General features: G+C 48.1%; 1 protein-coding gene across 1 annotated transcript in view; it reads left to right on the top strand.

Moving 5' to 3' along the window:
• Positions 1-14,076: 14,076 nt before the first annotated feature.
• Positions 14,077-15,915, top strand: part of LOC132381243 (T-complex protein 11-like protein 1) — a 65,656-nt gene continuing 63,817 nt past the window's right edge. The window contains exon 1 of the mRNA XM_059950624.1: positions 14,077-14,162. The gene's annotated coding sequence lies outside the window, so the exon portion shown is untranslated. The remainder of the gene's footprint in view (positions 14,163-15,915) is intronic.

The following is a 15,915-nucleotide window of genomic DNA, read 5'->3' as shown; positions in this document are numbered from 1 at the left end:
GCATGGGCACATTTTAAAGATTTCTTCAATAACCAAATATTAATTACTGTAATGCTTTTTAAGGTGAAGCAATTAGGTGTATTTAATTTTAGAGGCAATAATCTGCAGTGGTATAGGTACAACTCAATAAGCAGTTCATCTGATTGAGAAAAGATCTTCTAACTTCTAGTTTTGTATTAGAAGATTATTGGTTTCAAGTGTCTAATTAACCTATCAAATTTCAGAGACCCAATCAGTCCCCTCCACCAAATCTCATTTAATCGAATCAACTCATTCTTGTAATAACATTTCCTTCAAGCTGATTCACAATTTCCAGAGTAAAGGTGTGTCTGTTGAAATTCTTATGGGTATGATGAATAGTCTTGCCTCCTCCTCCAATTCTGTTTCCAGTATATCAAAGATTGTAAAGCACTCATTAAAAATTCAGCTTAATTATCTTTGCTACCAATTTCCACCCTGCTCTTACTTTCATATGGCCCATCTCCAATTTCTTTCCTTCCTTTTGGGATCTCTCTGACTTAATTTCATGGGATAAGTTAGCAACAGATATACAAGTCTTCCACATCAGTCTACTTGTTCCCCACACTATATCCCGTAAAAATACCATTCTGTTATAACATTTCCACACATCTGTTGTGGAGGTGATTTCCTTGTCCCTGAACATCAGCTACCATAGCAACACACACAAAATGCTGGAGTGTTATATACCCCTAGGTTTCATATTCTCTGTGGACTGTCATTTTAAAATGCCGTTACTCTGCAGCTTGTTTTGAATATATGATGCACTGTCAACCTCGGAGACGGGAGGCAAAAGATAGGCTTTTATTAGCTGCAAGAAATGACCACACAACATCCTGGAGACTGAGGGGAGAGCAGTACCTCCAATTGCCTTTATACCGGGGTCTGTGGGAGGAGCCACAGGAGCAGTCAGCAGAGGGGCGCGTCCAGACAGGTATATGTAGTTCACCACATTCACCCCCCCCCCTTTGTTTTAAAAGGGAGTCCCCATGGAGCGAAGTTTCTTACAAGTATATTTACAGGTTAAGTCTATCAGGCGGTCGAATCTGTCGCTGTGATCTACGTAGCACCGGCTGTGATTGCACAGGTGCCGGTGGTGATTGCACCAGAGACGGAGGTTGTGCTGGTTCCAGCCTGACTTGAGGTGTCAGCCCATTAGGCGTCAGTGATCCCTCATGCGTGTGCGAGGCGCCCGGTATGGGAGTGTCGTGAGGAGTCTGTGTAGGGCTTGGTGTGCGCCGTGTCAGGTGGGTATACCCCTGGGTGGGTACAGGGTTTGTAGTTACCATGGAGTGTTCGGGGTAGGGGTCTGGTGCTCCTGCGGGCGCCAGGTCGCGGACGGAGACCGTGTCCTCCCGCCCATCAGGTAAGACCACGTAGGCATACTGGGGCATGAAGTAGGTGAACCCTCTCGACCGGCGGGGAGTATTTTTTGTTTCCGGAGCAGCACTGGCCCTGGGGACGTCAGCCAAACCAGTAGGGTGGTCCCAGTGACAGACTTCCTGGGAAAAGAGAATAGGCGCGCGTGAGGGGTGGCATTGGTGGACATACATAACAGGGAGCGGATAGAGTGGAGTGCCTCAGGGAGGACCTCCTGCCATCGAGAGACCAGCAACCCTTTTGACTTAAGGGCTAAAAGTGTGGCCTTCCACACTGTGGCATTCTCCCGCTCCACCTGGCCATTTCCCTGGGGATTATAGCTTGTGGTCCGACTAGTAGCAATACCCCTAGCCAGCAGGTACTGGTGCAGCTCGTCACTCATAAAGGAGGATCCTCTATCACTGTGGATATAGCAGGGATATCCAAACAGAGTGAAGAGCTGGCGCAGGGCCTTTATGACAGACATGGCAATGGTATCGGGGCAGGGGATGGCAAAGGGGAACCACGAGTACTCGTCAATTATGTTGAGAAAGTAGACATTGCGGTCAGTGGAGGGAAGGGGGCCCTTAAAGTCAACACTCAGTCGCTCAAAGGGGTGGGTGGCCTTGATAAGTTGTGCCCTTTCAGGACGGTAGAAGTGCGGTTTGCACTCAGCGCAGATTCGGCAGTCCCTGGTCATCGTCCTGATGTCCTCAAGGCAGTACGGTAGGTTCCGGGCTTTCACGAAGTGGTAAAATCGGGTGACCCCCGGATGGCAAAGATGTGCATGAAGGGCGTATAGCTGGTCGAGCTGTGCACTGGCACACGCTCCCCGGGATAGGGCATCAGGGGGCTCATTGAGCCTTCCAGACCGGTACAGGATATCATAGTTGTAGGTGGAGAGTTCTATTCTCCACCGCAAAATTTTATCATTTTTGATTTTGCCCCGCTGTTGGTTGCTGAACAAGAACGCAACTGAGCGCTGGTTGGTCAGCAAGGTGAACCTTTTGCCGGCGAGATAGTGCCTCCAATGCCTAATAGCTTCCACTATGGCCTGGGCTTCTTTCTCCACCATGGAGTGCTGAATTTCAGGGCCTTGAAGGGTACGAGAGAAGAATGCTACTGGCCGGCCTGCCTGCCTGATTGAGGGTAGCAGCCAGCGCGAAATCGGAGGCGTCACTCTCTACTTGGAAGGGAATGATCTCATCCACCGCATGCATCGTTGCTTTGGCAATGTCCCCTTTAATGCAGCTGAAGGCCGCGCAGGCCTCAGCAGAGAGGGGAAATGTGGTGGACTTGACCAGGGGGCGGGCCTTGTCTGCATAGTGAGGGAGCCGTTGGGTGCAATAGGAAAAGAAGCCCAGGCACCGTCTGAGGGCTCTGAGGGTGGTGGGAAGAGGGAGTTCTAACAGGGGGCACATACGGTCGGGGTCAGGGCCAATGACCCCGTTCTCCACGACATACCCAAGGACAGCAAGTCGGGTGGTTCCAAACACACACTTGTCCTTGTTATAGGTAAGGTTCAGGGCTTTGGCCACTTGGAAAAATCGTTGGAGGTTAGTGTCGTGATCTGGCCAGTCGTGACCGCAGATGGTGATGTTATCCAGATATGGGAATGTGGCCTTCAGTTGGCACTGGTCCACCATCCGGTCCATTTCCCTCTGGAAGACCGAGACACCATTTGTGACACCGAAGGGGACGAGCAGGAAGTGATAGAGCCTGCCGCCCACCTCGAAGGCAGTGTAGGGGCGGTCCTCCGGGCAGATGGGGAGCTGGTGATAAGCGGATTTCAGGTCTATGGTCGAGTACACCTTGTACTGAGCTATCTGGTTGACCATCTCCGCGATGCGGGGTAGGGGGTACACATCAAGCTGCGTGAACCTATTGATGGTCTGGCTATAGTCCACGACCATCCTATTTTTATGCCCAGTCTGAACAAGAACCACCTGGGCCCTCCAAGGGCTTGAGCTTGGCTCAATGATTCCCTCCCTGAGCAGCCGCTGCACCTCTGACTGAATGAAGGACCTGTCCTCCGCGCTGTACCTCCTGCTTTTAGTTGCCACAGGCTTTCAGTTGGGGGTCAGGTTGGCGAACAGCGGTGGGGGAGGGATCTTGAGGGTGCAGAGGCTGCAAGTGGTGTCAGTAGCACAGCTGTTGGCATGGTGCTGGGTGGGATGTGCGGGTCGGTGTGTGTGTGTGGTCAGTAGTGGGGTATATGGTGAAGTCCCACAAAACTGAGGATTCCTGACAGTGAGTGGTGGGAGGGGCCCATCATATGCCATAGTCACACTTTTGAGGTGGCTCTGGAAGTCCAGCCCCAATAGCACAGGGGCACACAGTTGAGGCATGACCAGTAGTGCAAAGTTCCGATATTCTGTGCCCTGCACCACCAATGTCACTACACAACCCGCCCGGATGTCTGTGGAATGCGACCCAGAAGCCATGGTGACCCTCTGGCTTACCGGCCGTGTCACGAGTCCACAGCGTTGCACCGTGTCCGGGTGAATAAAACTCTCAGTGCTGCCCGTGTCAAACAGGCAGCTAGTCCTGTGCCCCTCCACCAGGATGTCCACCATTGACCGTGCAAGCTGGTGTGGGGCGCTTTGGTCAAGGGTTACGGAGGCCAGAGTTGAACCGCCATCTTGGTGTCCAGTAAGCACCCATGGGTCGGAGGCGGGGTGAGGTGGCGCCGACAAAGATGGCCGCCACCATGCCTCACACGAGGCGGGCAGGAAAGATGGCGACCCCCATGCCTCGCACGCGGCGCTGCTTGACCCCGCTCACGGTTTAGACTTACAGACCTTGGCGAAGCTGGAGCCGGTAGCTTCTCGGGCCGGGCAGCATTTTCGGGGGTGCTTTTCGAGTCCGCAGAAGTAACACTGTGTGGACTTGCGACTGGCAGCAGCTGTGGTCGCTTCACCGGAGGGTTTCAGGGAGTTCGTGGACTCGCGAGTGGCAACAGCTGTGGTCGATTTGCTGGCGGGTGGTGGGGTCTGTGGCGTCCATGGGGCCGGTGGAAGATCGCGCAGCTGGACAGCATCAGCGTTGTGCAGAGCAGCCTCCAATGTGTCCGCCAGCTCGATCGCTGACTGTAAGGTAAGATCGGTGTTTTCCAGCGGCCGCTGGCGCACATACACTGACCTGATCCCCGTAATGAAGGCGTCTCGTACCAGGAACTCCGCATGCTGTTCCACCCTCAGTCCCCTGCAGTCGCAGGCCCGCACGAGTGTCTGTAGGGCTCAGGCAAACTCCGCGATCAACTATCCAGCCCGCTGCCGCCATGTCGCTAAGCGATGTCTTGCATAGAGGGTGTTCACCGGCCGCTGTTACTGTCTTTTGTGGGCGTCCAGTGCCCCTTGGTAGGTTGGCCAGTCTCTGATGAGGGAGTACACCTGGGGACTGACTCTGGAGAGCAGAACTCTGCGCATGATAGCAGGTTCAGTCACGGGAATCTCTTCCAGGTACGATTGGAAGCATGCAAGCCAGAGTTCAAAGGCAATGGCTGCTTTGGGATCTTGAGGATCAATGTCTAATCTATCCAGTCGTAAAATGCTCTCCATGGTTTAAAATTGCAGCTAATAAAATTTATGCACCATCAATAACTCTTGGAGATGGGAGGCAAAAGATAGGCTTTCATTAGCTGCAAGAAATGACCACACAACATCCTGGAGACTGAGGGGGGAGCAATGCCTCCAATCGCCTTTATACAGGGGTCTGTGGGAGGAGCCACAGGAGCAGTCAGCGGGGGGGGGGGGGGGGGGGGGGGGGGGGGGGAGGTCGTGTCCAGTCAACACGATTCAGTCAATAGAAGACACAAGTCGGTGGCTGGTTTAAACTTTCAATAGCCCAAAAGAGTGAGTTGAGATCGATCCAGAGAATTGATAAATGACTCTCACAAGTTTCTGCAACTAGAAGAAGTTTTCAGAGAAGAGGAGAGGAGAGGAAGGTTTGAAACCTAGTGACAAAGAGATCACTGTTTGGACTCTCTCTCCAAGTAGCCCATAAGGGATGAGTTTATTTCCATTTGGATACAAAAGTCTGATTGTCACAGAGTTAATCCACAGGGGTGGAATCTCCGATGAGGGGAAAACCTTTGTGAATACCACGTGTCTGTTTACCCTTTGTCTGGGTGTGGAGTTCACTGAAGAAAGGCACCCCTGTGGCAAATCACTGCTGGAGTTATTTTGTATGTCGTGGCTATCACGTTGTGTGTGATTGGGGTAACCTTGTGGAATCTACCGGTGTGTCGACCCTTGCCTGGGTGGTGGTTCCCTGGAAGAGGGTCCCCTTTGTGATGAGCTACTGCTGGTGACAATCCATACGTGGATTCTGTTTGAGTATCCTGTGGTCACCACTTTGAGATGTCCTGTTGCTGAATTCGGGTGTGGTAATACTTGTGTTGAAAGGATATTTGTTGAAGATCACTGTTGGTGATACGTAGTGTGTGGAGTGGAGACTATCAATTACCACCTGAGCTTGAAGAAGTTTTGGGGATTTATATATTTACACCTATATATGCATAACACTGTGAACTCTTGATTTACCTGGTTTAAGTTACTATATGACGTAGTTACTAATAAAATAGTGTTTTGTTAACAGCAAATCCAGACTCTGGGTGTGTTCTATTGCTGCTGGTACTGTTACAGGGTTGTGTGTACATGACAGGAGGAACTCAGCAGGTCAGGCAGCATCTATGGAAATGAATAAACAGTCAACGTTTTGGGTAGCAAAGGAAGGGGAAGGCTGGGATAGGCTGCAGTATCTTCTTCAGGCCTGGAAAGGAAGGGGAAAGACTGGAAAAGCAGACCCCTGGAAAACACCTCACTATTTCCCATTCCTCTAATCCCAGATCCCCCTCTCCCAAACAGAGTGAGGAGAACATTCTCTCGCTTCTCTTTATGCCTGTCAAATTCAATAGATCACCGTCATTGCTGATAATAAAGTAGGATGCAATAATTAAAATAACTGGGCCCAGAACACACACACTGGTATGACTCAAGTGTTCTTTTTGTTTTACTTGTGCTTAAGGAGAACAGCATGGCCCCTGTCACCTAAACTCTTCTGAAGCTGGGACAGAACACTGATATTATTGCACAGAATAATAGTACAATAGTATAATAGCCTATCAACTACAGAACCCTAGGGCACAGTTCATCTGGTCTGGGTGACTTACATAGGCAGAGGTTTCAGCTTTTTGAGCACCTTCTCCCTTGTGATAGTATCAGCACACAATTCACTTCCCTCATAGAACATAGAATATAGAATAGTACAGCACATTACAGGCCCTTTGGCCCACATTGTTGTGCTGACCATCAAACCCTGCCTCTCATATAACCCCCACCTTAAATTCCTCCATATACTTGTTTAGTAGTTTCTTAAACTTCACTAGTGAATCTGCCTCCACCACTGACTCAGGCAGTGGATTCCACCAACTACTCTCTGAGTGAAAAACCTTCCTCTAATATCCCCCTTGAACTTCCCTCCCCTTAACTTAAAGCCATGTCCTCTTGTACTGAGCAGTGGTGCCCTGGGGAAGAGGCGCTGGCTGTCCACTCTGTCTATTCCTCTTAATATCTTGTACACCTCTATCATGTCTCCTCTGATCCTCCTTCTCTCCAAAGAGTAAAGCCTTTACTCTCTTAATCTCCTCCCTTAATCTCTGATCATAATAATCACGCCCTGACACAGTGAACGGATGAACATTTCAACAGTGAAGACTGTTGCAAAATACTCATTTAGTTCATCGGCCATCTCCTTATCCTCCGTTATTATTCCTCCGGCCTCATTTTCTAGCGGTCCGATATCCACTTTCATCTCTTTTTTTTAAACAGAACGAGATTCAGATTTTGTTCAGGTTAAAAGGTTGAGCTGTCTGACCAGTGCGGGAGGGAAATATAGAAAGCTGCCTCAGTTAAGTGCAAACGCCGCATTTTCGCGTGTTTTTTTACCCAGATCGGGAAGAAAACACGTCACAGAAAAATTACACGCGGGCTTACAACGGGCAAAATTTAAATCGTACAAGTTCTGAAGAACAGTCTGGGAAAGGAGCATTTAAACTGCGTAGTGTACGGTTCTGGTGGTATTCGAAGTCGTCTTGGCCCAAAGGCATCTACGAGCCCAGTGACCAGGCTGACCGCGCTCAAATACACAGTGTTCACCCCTACCATGTCCACCGTCCCACTTCCGTGCCTATTGGATCAAAGACCCGTAGACCCCATACATTTCCAATTGTATCGTCTAAACAGCTGTGCTGTTCAAACCAAATATTACCGGTCACGTAAGCCATGTTTATGAAACAGGTAAGGTTTTAAGCAGAAGTTAACCTGGTAACGATCAGCCAGAATGTGGTCACTCTCAGCTTGGTTATAAATATAAAACAAAGCTACAAGTTAAAGCAACATTCAAATTGTATAGGACAGCTATCGCAATATTTTTAAAGCAATGTACAATACTGCCCGGAGTGTGCAGTGGAGCCGCCCGGGATTTCTCACACAAGTATCGTTCTCATTCCCCTTGACAGCTTCAATCCTTCATGTTGTAATTGCTTTTGGCAGTATTGTAAAACACACAGTTCTATTTAACTCTTTTCATCTCACACAAGTAACAGTGCATATTCTCCTGTAATCTAGGTTGCAACTTAATTACACTATAATTTATTAAAACAGGCGTCCCTGTCTCTACTGTTAATCCCCATACTTTTGAAAACATTTACGCACGCGTTTTACATATCTATTAATAACATTGTCTCCCGCCTGACCCTGTTTTTAATGCCAATCTACAGTGCGAGGGAAACAATTTCTTGGGGCTCCTATTAGATCAGCTCTAAGGACATTTCCTTCATTCCCTCTGCACCCTTGCGCCTCCCGTAATGCTCTACAGGCAGGGCACCGGCTAACGCTGGCCTGTGCTTTGTTAAAACCGTGCCCGGGGAAGTGTAACACCCTCAGACTCTAGTGCTGATTGTTTCTTTTCAAACACGGGGTTAGTTTTATACTTTGCCACCTGGACTTATTTTCACTTGGCATGATTAACTTATTATTATTTAATTATTTGTGGTTTTATATTGCTATATTTCTTCACTATTCTTGTTTGGTGCGACTGTAACGAAACCCAATTTCCCTCGGGATCAATAAAGTATGTCTGTCCGTCAGTCTGCCTCTTCGTTGTGTTTATGTCGATATGGAACAGTCACAGGCCACCTGTGATTGAGAGTCTGTCACCTTTTCCTGTCTCGAACAGGTCTGCCGACACTCAGTCCATCCCACGCATTTCAACCTACTGTCTGGTAGAAACATGGGGGACCGGGACAGGGGACTTTCACGCTACCACTCACGCACAGACACAGGCCCACACATCTCGGAATTCCTCTTCTTTTCTCGAATTTTCCTATGTTTCGTGCGGGACACGACCCGGACAACGGCAACTTTAAAATAAAAGGCTGCAGCTTTCGTGTGCTGGCGACAAAGGTGTTGGCGTACCTTGAATACTCTGTACAGGAGGAGAGTTACATTCCAGCTGCAGGTTCTAATGTCTTGTTCAGCTATGAACAGCTTACCATCTGCCACCGGGGCTGAATTCCTTTCTCCCGTATAGAGGGTTAGCCATCTCGGGGAAACCTCCAAGTAACTTTATTTGCTGATGATAAAGTAAGATAAATAACTGAGCCCAGAACAACTCGCGCGCTCCTTTTATTTTACTAATGCTCAAGAACATCATGGGTTCCGTCACCAATATTCTTCTGAAGCCAGGGCGGAAAGCAGCTATTTTTATACAGAATTATCAGTTACAGCTATTGACCATTTGGTAAAATGTACATGTTCGAATTCTTTATTTGCAGGATCAATCACCACTCACAATAGATGTTAAAAGTCAATCGAAACTTCAAGCTGACAACCCACATACTTTGAAGTTAGTAAAGCAATTGTCCCTTAGTTGCTGGATGTGTTTAACACTTATGAATTCTGTCTTGTCTGACTCTGGCATGCCACCCCCAACCCCCATGTTTTAGGCCAGGGAGATTTTTCTGGAAATGTCTCACTACGGGGGCCTCCTCACTCGTTTGTCTTGAGTACATACTGTACCGCAGTCACCTCAGCCCACCTCATCTGCATCAGCTAGAGGTACCTCCACCAGTCTCACTTGATTACAACTGACCCCGGCTCTCTTTGCCCGAGCGGGTCTTCAACCCTTGCCTGACTGAAACTTTTGCAGTTTCCACAATCATCAATGGGATTCCGCAAACAGACAAATCGCCTCACTCTGCCATTAGCAATCAAAGGGGACGGTGACACTAACGATTTTCTGTTCTGTTGTTCCATCCCCATCAATCACTTCCCTGAAACCAGAGAGGCTCAGTCAGAGAGAGGACAAGGGTAAATGTCCACGCTGAGGGCTCGGAATCTTGGAAACTCCATACCACTGATAGTTGAGAAGATGACCATTAAGTATATTCAGGGCAGTGAGTGACTTTTAAACAGCAAGAGCGCAGCGTGGAAGCAAGATCTCTGAGGATCTAACCTGGTCCCGATATCTCAATGCAGCTATAGAGAAGGCAAGACAGTGACTATACTTAATCAGGAGTTTGTAGCGATTTAGTATGTCAACAAAAACACTCAAAAACTTCAATAACTTCTCAGTAAGGGCCTCAGCTTTGTCCCCTTCGCCCACAGCTCAGTGAATTCCGCGTATGCCATGACGCTGAACTCTTCTTCCGCTGGCTCTGTCTCCGAGATTACTTCTTTGACAAGGACTCTCCTACCCCCACCGATGACCCCTTCTCCCGTCTTCAACCCTCCCCCTCTTCATGGACACCCCGCTCTGGTCTTCTGCCTGCTCTGGATCTCTTTATTGCTAATTGCCGACGGGACATCAACCGTCTCGACTTCACCACACCCTGTTCCAATTCCAACCTCACTCCTTCCGAACGCTCTGCTCTCCGCTCCCTCCGCACCAATCCCAACCTCACTATCAAACCCGCTGATAAGGGGGAGCTGTTGTTGTCTGGCGTACTGACCTCTACCTGGCCCAGGCACAGCGACAACTCTCTGATACCTCCTCTTATTTACCCCTTGATCATGACCCCACTAAGGAGCACCAGGCCATTGTCTCCAATACCATCACCAACATTATCAGCTCTGGGGATCTCCCATCCACTGCCACCAACCTCATTGTTCCCACACCCCGCACTTCACGTTTCTGCCTCCTACCCAAGATCCACAAACCTGCCTGTCCAGGTAGACTCATTGTCTCAGCTTGCTCCTGCCCCACCAAACTCATTTCTGCATACCTTGACACCGTTTTAACCCCCCTTGTTCAATCTCTTCCCACCTATGTTCGTGACACTTCTCACGCTTTGAATTTTTTCAATGATTTTAAGTTCCCTGGTCCCCACCGCCTTATTTTCACCATGGACGTCCAGTCCCTATATACCTCCATTCCCCCACCAGGAAGCTCTCCGCTTCTTTTTGGATTCCAGACCTAACCAATTCCCCTCTACCACCACTCTCCTCCATCTAGCGGAATTAGTTCTTACTCTCAATAATTTCTCCTTTGGCTCCTCCCACTTCCTCCGAACCAAAGGTGTAGCCATGGGCACCCGAATGGGTCCCAGTTATGCCTGCCTTCTTGTTGGCTTTGTGGAACAGTCCATGTTCCAACTCTATACAGGCATCCGTCCCCCTCTTTTCCTTCGCTACATCGACGACTGCATTGGCGCTGCCTCTTGCATGCGTGCTGAGCTCGTCGACTTCATTAACTTTGCCTCCAACTTTCACCCTGCCCTCAAATTTACCTGATCCAGTTCCGACACCTTCCTCCCCTTTCTTGACCTTTCTGTCTCCATCTCTGGAGACGGCTTATCTACTGATATCTACTATAAGCCTACAGACTCTCACAGCTACCTGGACTATTCCTCTTCCCACCCTGTCTCTTGCAAAAATGTTATCTCCAATCACAATTCCTCCGTCTCTGCCGCATCTGCTCTCAGGATGAGGCTTTTCATTCCAGGGTAAAGGAGATGTCTTCCTTTTTTAAACAAAGGGGCTTCCCTTCTTCCACCATCAACTCTGCTCTCAAACGCATCTCTCCCATTTCCCCCACATCTGCCCTCACCCCATCCACCCGCCACCCCACTCGGGATAGGGTTCCCCTTGTTCTTACCTACCACCCCACCAGCCTCCAGGTCCAACGTATAATTCTCCGTAACTTCCGCCACCTCCAACGGGATCCCACTACCAAACACATTTTTCCCTCCCCCCCATCTTCCTGCTTTTCGCAGGGATCGCTCCCTACGTGACTCCCTTGTCCACGTCCCCCCCATCCCTTCCCACCGATCTCCCTCCTGACACTTATCCCTGTAAGTGGAACAAGTGCTACACCTGCCCTTACACTTCCTCCCTCACCACCATTCAGGGCCCCAGACAGTCCTTCAGTCCTTCAAGGTGAGGCGACACTTCACCTGTGAGTCGGCTGGTGTGGTATACTGCGTCCGGTGCTCCCGGTGTGGCCTTATATACATTGGTGAGACCCGACGCAGACTAGGAGACCGTTTCGCAGAACACTTACACTCGGTCCGCCAGAAAAAGCAGGATCTCCCAGTGGCCACAAATTTTAATTCCACGTCCCATTCCCATTCTGATATGTCTATACATGGCCTCCTCTATTGTCAAAATGAAACCAAACTCAGGTTGGAGGATCATCTTATATACTGGCTGGGTAGCCTCCAACCTGATGGCATGAACATTGACTTCTCTAACTACCGTTAATGCCCCTCCTCCCCTTCTTACCCCATCCCTGACATATTTAGTTGTTTGCCTGTTCTCCATCTCCCTCTGGTGCTCCCCCTCCCCCCACCTTTCTTTCTCCTGAGGCCTCCCGTCCCATGATCCTTTCCCTTCTCCAGCTCTGTATCACTTTTGCCAATCACCTTTCCAGCTCTTAGCTTCATCCCACCCCCTCCGGTCTTCTCCTATCATTTTGCATTTCCCCCTCCCCCCTCTATTTTCAAATCTCTTACTATCTTTCCTTTCGGTTATTCCTGACGAAGGGTCTCGGCCGGAAACGTCGACAGTGCTTCTCCCTGTAGATGCTGCCTGGCCTGCTGTGTTCCACCAGCATTTTGTGTGTGTTGTTGCAAAAACTTCTATAGTTGAACCGTGGAGAGCATTCTGACGGGCTGCATCACCGTCTGGTGTGGGGGAGGGGGGGCTACTGCACAGGACCGAAAGAAGCTGCAGAAGGTTGTAAATCTAGTCAGCTCCATCTTGGGCACTAGCCTACAAAGTACCCAGGACATCTTCAGGGAGCAGTGTCTCAGAAAGGTAGCATCCATTATTAAGGACCTCCAGCACCCAGGGCTTGCCCTTTTCTCACTGTTACCATCAGGTAGGAGGTACAGAAGCCTGAAGGCACACACTCAGTGCTTCAGGAACAGCTTCTTCTCCTCTGCCATCTGATTCCTAAATGGATATTGAACCCCTGGACACTACCTCACTTTTATTAATATGTATTATTTCTGTTTTGCATGATTTTTAATCTATTCAATATAGGTATACTGTAATTGATTTACTTAATTATTTTTACTTTTTTCTATATTATGTATTGCATTGAATTGCTACTGCTAAGTTAACAAATTTCACAACACATGCCTGTGATAATAAACCTGATTCTGAGTCAGTGGGCAGAGCTAATTCTGTAGAATGGAATATTCCTGTCCAGTTTTTTTTAACACTTTAGAACACCACAGCGCAGAACCAAGCCTTTACCGCATAACTAGCCAGTTCCGAACTATTAATCTGCCTGGTCCCATTGACTTGCATGTGGACCATAGTCCTCATACCCCTCCCATCCATGTACCTATCCAAATTTATCTTAAATGTTGAAATTGACCCCGCACTCACCACTTCCGCTGGCATCTTGTTTCACACCCTTACCACCCTGTGAATGAAGAACTTCCCACTTTCAACATTTCACCTTTCTCCCCAAACCCACGAGCTCTAGTTCTAGATTCCACCAACCTGCTTGCATTTATCCTTTCTCTATTACAAGAACCCATTACAATGGGTTTCACCAAAGTACAGAAGGTCACATTGGGAGCACTGGTTGGAGAAATTTTGTTTTGGCAAATTTCCAAAAGCAGAGTTTCCTGGTGGTCAACCATTTTAATTCCTATTCCAACATGTTGGTCCATTGCCTCCTATTTCGTCATGATGAGGCCACTCTGAGTGGAGGAACAACATCTCATTCCATCTGACTAGCCTCCAACTTGATGACATAAACATTGATCTCTCCTGGTTTAAAAAAAATCCCTCCCTTCCCCTTCCCTCTTCTATTTCCCACTCTGGCCTCTTGCCTCTTCTTACCTGCCTATCACCTCCTCCCCTTTCTCCCATGGTCCACTCTCCTCTCCTATCAGATTTTTCTTTCCAGCACTTTATCTTTTCTACCCAGCTGGCTTCACCAGTGCTTTTTACCCTTCTGGTCTCGTCCTTGCTCTTTTCCATTCCTGAAGAAGGGTCTCAGCCCAAAACATCAACTCTGTTCATTTCCATAGATGCTGCCTGACCTGCTGCGTTCTTCCAGCATTTTGAGTGTGTGTTGCTTTGGATTTCCAGCATCTGAGGAATTTCTTGTTAACGATTAATCCAATTTACTACTTCATCTCGGATGCCAAGTGACTGAACCTCTCATGCGGGATCTTGTCAAATGCTTTGCTGAGGTTCGTGTAGACAACACACTGCCCTGCCTTCATCAACTTTCCTGGTAATTTCCTTGAAAAACTCTATAAGGTGGGTTAGACTCCATGCACAAAGCCATGTTGACTATCCCTATCTATCCAAATACTTCTGTTTCCTGTACCTTACAATAACTTGTCCACTTCTGATGTCAGACTCTCCAGGCTATAATCTCCTGTCTAGTTCTTAAACAACTGAACAACTTTAGCTGTCCTCCGATCCTCAGGCACCTCACCAGTGGCTGAGGAGGTTTTAAATATCTCTGCTAGGGCCCCTGCCATTTCTGCACTTGCCTCCCACTGGGTCAGAGGGAACACCTTGTCAGGCCCGGGGGATTTATCCACTCTGATTTGCCTCACTTTTATAGACTGTTTCAGTCTCCTGAGTAACTACAAATGCAAAAATAAAATCCATTTAGAGTCTCCTCCATCTCTTTTGACTCCATTCATAGATGACCACTCTGATCTTCCAGAGGACCAATTTTGTCACTTGCTGCCCTTTTGCTCTGAACGAAAGGATAAGAAGCCCTGTGGGGTTCTCCTACATGTTGTCTGCTAGGGTCGTCTTTCTAATATCATTCGTGTCGCTACAGCACCGCATTCAATGCTCGGGTCTAAGTCTGATCACGGTTTTGGGGCAAATACAGTGACTTAGATTTGCAATATCACCCCTTCTAGAGTCATTTTGCAATGGGGAGAATGGGAGCCGCAGTTATCTGTACAACCGGAGTGAATGCAATCAATGGATTGAAAAATGTTTTGTGACATCCTGCGGTCGGAACAGGCGCTTTAGAAATGTAAACCTTTCTGTTTTCAGCGATTTAATACACGTCTCTTGGCACCCAGGCTGTTTATCATAGAATCACTTCCTTGTTGCCATGGTAAAATGCTGCTTACTTTTAAAAAGACAGATTATATGTTGCAAATCGACCTTCGCATACTCACGATTTAATGCAAATTATTCTGCATATAGATTTTCAAATCATTCAGTATTAGACCCTTCGTCCAATATTAATAAATGCGGTTTTAAAGGATCTTTCCGAATTTTAATACACGTTTTGCAAGGTTGCAACTGACTCGGAGGCGGAGCCTCGGCGCTGTTTAGTTTCAATATTGGAAGAGCTCATTGAACGAGGGGAGCGTAGAAGCCATTAAAATACTGCGCTGCCATGCTTTTTGAATAAATGAAACATACAGAGGCCTCTCATATATCAGTAAGATATTAATTCTGCTATCTAAATAGACAACTGATCCTCTTCCATGCGGTCCTATGAATTTGAATACAAAAGCGTGACATGGGCAACCCCCCGAGTTTGCAGGGTGGTAGGATCTAATTTGAAGTTACCCCGGGCTGGTGGTCGGTGTAAACAAAGTGAACGAGAGGACGCGGGGTAAGTGGCTTTGGTCCGATACCGCTGGCAGAGCAAACCATTTAGATTCGTATTTACTTCACTGTACTCGACAAACTTCTGTGTCAAATGTTTCAGATTTTTATACGCATTTCAAATTTACATGTATTCCAGTCGAGGTAGTAGGTGATGCTAAAGAATTGTTTTGTTTTAGTCTTTTGATCTAACATGCGCTTCTCGCTGCTAAAATGTGGACAACTATGTAGTAGTTGCTGTTTAGTTTTGCTATAGAGAGATCGCTAACTGCAAATGCCACAAATCTGAAATAACTGGGCGGACGTCGCCAGAGGAGTTGACAGGTGTTTAATTTCCGTGGAGCTGCTGGGCATTTCCAGAATAGCCCGTGGAGAGGACTGAGAGTTATTCAATGGTTTATTGTATGGAGAATGGCAGGACTGT

This window comes from Hypanus sabinus, chromosome 25 (genome assembly GCF_030144855.1).
Source record: "Hypanus sabinus isolate sHypSab1 chromosome 25, sHypSab1.hap1, whole genome shotgun sequence".
In the NCBI taxonomy this organism is placed as follows: domain Eukaryota; kingdom Metazoa; phylum Chordata; class Chondrichthyes; order Myliobatiformes; family Dasyatidae; genus Hypanus; species Hypanus sabinus.
The sequence above is the reverse complement of the archived record's forward strand: the minus strand, read 5'-3'. Positions and strand labels throughout refer to the sequence as shown.